The sequence below is a fragment of the Colobus angolensis genome, unplaced genomic scaffold, assembly GCF_000951035.1.
Source record: "Colobus angolensis palliatus isolate OR3802 unplaced genomic scaffold, Cang.pa_1.0 Scaffold566, whole genome shotgun sequence".
Lineage (NCBI taxonomy): Eukaryota > Metazoa > Chordata > Mammalia > Primates > Cercopithecidae > Colobus > Colobus angolensis.
Window position 1 is genome coordinate 884,071 of NW_012119221.1, and position 5,161 is coordinate 889,231.

Here is a 5,161-nt window from a genome sequence, read left to right on the forward strand (position 1 = left end):
TTTCTGGGTCCACTTTCTGAGATGCTTTATAAAACCAACGAACTGATAAAAAGTAGATGAAACAGGCCGGGCACGGCGGCTAACGCCTGTAATCCCAGCACTTTGGGAGGCCGAGGTGGGCGGATCACGTGGTCAAGAGATCAAGACCATGGTGAAACCCCGTCTCTACTAAAAATAAAAAAAATTAGCCGGGCGCGGTGGCGGGTGCCTGTAGTCCCAATTACTCGGGAGGCTGAGGCAGGAGAATTGCGTGAACCCGGGAGGCAGAGCTTGCAGTGAGCCGAGATGGTGCCACTGCACTGCAGCCTGGGCGACAGAGCGAGACTCTGTCTCAAAAAAAAAAAAAAGTAGATGAAACTTCTCCAAGCTGCTTCGCAAGCAAACTAACCAAAAATATACAAACAGCTTTACAGACACACACACACACAAAGGATGAGATAAGATCATCAATGGCTGTGGTAGCCTAGTAGGGATGGACTATATAATAATATAGTAGGTGCTCAATAACTGTTTGTTGCATTTCAGTAAAGGCAGAATAACCTTTCAAAATAATAGGCTGGGTGCAATGGCTCACATCTGTAATCCCAGCACTTTGGGAGGTCAAGGTGGGCAGATTGCTTGGGTCCAAGAGTTCAAGACCAGCTTGGGCAACATGGTGAAACCCTATCTCCACAAAAAAAAATACAAAAATTAGCCAAGAGTGGTGGTACATGTCTGTAGTCCCAGATACTTGGGAGTGGGCTGAAGTGGGAAAATCGCTTGAGCCCAGGAGGTCAAGGGTACAGTGAGCCGAGGTCACGCCACTGCACCCCAGCCTGGCCTGGGCAACAGAGCAAGACCCTGTCTCAAAATAATATACAATTTTCCACCAAAAGTTTCAGGGAAAAATGAGTTTGTTGGAGTTCATTTATACTTTCGCATGTTACCACAAATATCTCCAGTTAAATAACTATCATTAGCCATTTCCATTCATCTCTCCCTCAAATCATAGCCTCACAGAACACTTTGAAAGCTCTTTAATTTTTTTTAAGTCCCTTGAAGGGAGTACTTCAAAAGTGAAAGCATCAGAAGATAAAATATTTTTATATTTATGCATAGCAAGCCTTCATGAACGGAAGTGACACACTCTGGATTGAATAATACTGTAGCCTCATTCATATGTAGTTATTCAAATTGGATTAATGTCTGTGTGAGTTTATTTGAACTAGCAGAATGCATCTGAAAATATTCAGGAATAAAGTTTATACTTAAAATAGCTTATGTTAAAGAAAGTACCTGTGATTAATTCAGAGGGAAATAAATGCATGGTATAAAACAAAACCAAAAACTTAAAAAATAATATTATAGCCTGAGCAACACATTAAAACTGCACATTTGTGCAGCATAAGATTCTCTGGCTTATTGGCTGAGGTGTTAAGTGTATTCCTTTTATGAAGATGTCCTATTACAGTCAGCTAAGCACAAAAGCTTTGCATTTATATGTACTTTGCTATGGGGGAAAGAACCTTATGATTAATAAGATACATATCAAATTCATAGTCAATCATCCCCACCCCCATCCCTGGAGCTATAACCTGAAACCGTTAAACTAAGATTCCTTTTTTTTTTGGAGACAGAGTCTCATTCTGTCACCCAGACTGGAGTGCAGTGGTGGGATCCTGGCTCACTGCAAACTCCGCCTTCTGGGTTCCAGCGATTCTCCTGCTTCAGCCTCCCAAGTAGCTGGGATTACAGGCGCCCACCACCACACCTGGCTAATTTTTGTATTTCCAGTAGAGATGGGGTTTCACCATGTTGGCCAGGCCGGTCTCGAAATCCTGATCTCAGGTGATCCACTTGCCTCGGCCTCCCAAAGTGCTGGGATTACAGGCGTAAGTCACCACTCCTGAATGCATGTCAAGCACATTTGAAAGTTCTTACAACAATTCTGATGGAGCATTTTCTCTCCCATCAACCAAACACCACTTAAGATTAACCTGTGGCTCACACTACCTAAATAAATGCCATATTTATTTTACTTATTATTTAGAATTTGTCATTGTCAGGAACAAAACTCTTTGTACATTGGAAATGGAAAGCATATTACAATTTGGTCTTAATTTCCACATGAATATCAAGTGTAATTTTTAATAAATTATTTGGAGAAAAATGTATTTTATTTCAGCATGCAACTTTATGCCCAGGTTAGACTAGAGATTTGGCTGATGTTCTGGAATCTCATTGTACTCTTAAGTAAAATAATAAGCATCTGATGACGCACCCTGTCAGGGGTTGTGAGAAAGCTGCAGTGTCGAGTTTCCCACCCCTGTTTCCTGCTGTCTCTCTCCGACTCATCCCTGTTTCGTACTTTCCCTTTTCCTTCTTTGCCCAAACATCACATTTCTAGGTAAAGATAAAAGAGGAAATAGTGATGGCCTGAAAGGGGTTCAGAACAACGTAGCATGGCCTTTGGTGAAAGCGTCACCAGTAGCAAATAAATGAGAATTGAGCAGTGCTTGCGGTGTCAGAATCAGCACTGTTTTTTGTGTTGGTGAAAATATTCCATGTGCCTAGCGGGAGAGCATCAGGGATTTTGCAGATTCTTCACAAGGACCCAGAAGTAGCTTAAAGGTGGCGATTCATGATTTTCCTGTTGGCTTAAATAGCCTTAATCTTTCATTTTCTACTACCATTAAGTCAGGGGAAATGACATTGAACTACCTCATTAGCAGCCTTCCCATGATTACTGACTAAAAGTGTGCTGAAAATGGCCTTTGTTTTTGTGAAGCTCATCCTACACACTAACATTTGCTTACTCTAACATGGATTATTTTCTCTCTACAAAGCTGTGCCCTGTATTAGATTTTTACTTCAATGAGTGGTTATTGCTAGAATTCCTACACACACACACACAAAACCTTTGCAGATATTTATGTATGTAGCTTAATAGATATCTGGTTTAAGGAGACTGCAACATTTGCATAAGGTGCCTGAAAACTCAAGAACCATTGATAAGTGAGATCTCTCTAAATGAGCTGATATATTAAAGAAGACCGTAAAACAGTAAATGAGCAAGTCGAATTTCTTTACCCCTGTAAACTATTTAAGCAACTTCTCCCCACTCTTTCACATTACTTATCAGGAGAAAAAAACAAAACAAAACAAAACATTCAACTGGTTTTTCATAAATATATTAGTCTTATCCAAGATTTTCCTGATAAATAGACAAGAAACAGTGGAGAGACCAGTGATCCATAAATAATGCATATGATACCTCATCGTTTTTCTCAAATAGCAGTGATCTAGAAAGCCAAGTATTGGTTTTGGGAGAATTAAAACCTAATTACCCAAATGAAGCTATATGTCAAGAGCTACTTTATACATATAATTGAGAAAGTATAATATCGGTCTCTTCGTTCAAAAAGACTGAATGCTTGAAGCAATTTGAGGATACAAGTCCACAAGGGATTTTTTCAACAAAAGGGCACATCTCCCTCAAGCCCAGCCCTCTGGCTTAAACCTCATGGTGCATATGCAGTCTTTATCAGAGCTCGCTGGCCTACACAGCACCTTTCTGGGAAGCAGAAAAGGCATGACCCAAGGAACAGCCCCATGGTGGCAGGGCATGAGCCTTTGTGGGCCAAAAATGTCAACTGGTGATGGGGCCACAGTCAGTGAGCAGAGTTTGGGATGGATCTCAGCCCGGTGTCCCTTGTGCAGTGTACAAACTGCACAACCTTCCACAGAGACCCTGCTCATCATGCTGCCTGCCTGTCTGCAGATTTTGTTCACTCTTGAAAAAACAAAACAAAACAAAAAAACTTGATTGCATGGAATCATCACATTGAGAGAGACTAGAAGGAATAAGTAAGCACTCCATGCAAAACATCTGTCCTCCTACACACAAAAAGGGGAGTGTGGTGGTTAGCAGGTAAGTGATCCTCCAACAATAGAATGTCTGTTCAGATGCTAGAATGCCGACCCCAAACAGAAATAGTGTTGTTTTCTTCCTTTCTGACTATTAACACCTGCCTTTCCAGCTCATTGTTTTAGTACTGCAACTCCAACAATCTGTCAACTCTACTGGGATCTCCAGTCTTTTGATCTCATCACATTTTCACTGTCATTCATTTCTCATGAATCTTCTCTTACCTCCTTACCTGGATTAAATTCCTAGTAAATCATTATAATCAGTCCTTTATATATATCCCCAACTCTCTTGCCTCCTTATATTGCTTTTGCCTACCCACTTACCAAAGCCAAAATCCTGGTTAATTCAACCTTCCCTCCTTTGTGTGTGCACCCATGCAGTTGAACTGTGCCTGGAGAAATTCAATACATTAATAGCTCACTTTAAATTCATGACCACTAACCGCAAGTGGCTTTTTTTTTTTTTTTTTTTTTTTTGCGACAGAGTCTCCCTCTGTCATCCAGGCTGGAGTGAAGTGGTATGATCTCCGCTCACTGCAGCATCTGCCTCCCGGGTTCAAGCAATTCTCCTACCTCAGCCTCCCAAGTAGCTGGGATTACAGGCGAGCGTCACAATGCCTGGCTAATTTTTGTATTTTTAGTAGCGACGGGGTTTCACCATGTTGGCCAGGCTGGTCTCAAACTCCTGACCTTAGGTGATCCGCCCGCGTTGGCCTCCCATAATGCTGGGATTACAGGCATGAGCCACTTTGCTTGGCCTCAAGTGGCTTTTAATGCTGCAGTCATATTAAAATTCTCTAGTCCATTTGCCATTCTCCTAACTATTTTACATCTTTTCTCAGAAAAGTGAAGCTATTGGAAAGAACTTGCACTGGTTGGCACCACCACTTCCACCCACCTAAGCATCTGTGTCTGTGTGCATTACCTTTCCTCGTGTTATTATTGTTGAAGTTGAAGAATCCTTTTTTTTTTTTGGTAGAGTCAATGTCTTGCTATGTTGCCCAGGCCGGTCTTGCACTCCTGGCCTCAAGCGATCTCCCCATCTCAGTCTCCCAAAGTGCTGAGATTACATGCACTGCACCTGGCCTCTTTAAAAGAAAAAAAAAAGTTTCTCATATAAATTCTCATATAAATATAAAATGAACATGTGCCAAAGATTTTACTTAACTCACTAATAAAGGAACCACTAAGATGTTGGAACTAGTTTAAAAAATAATCCTAAAAACAGATACATATATAGATACGAGCCATG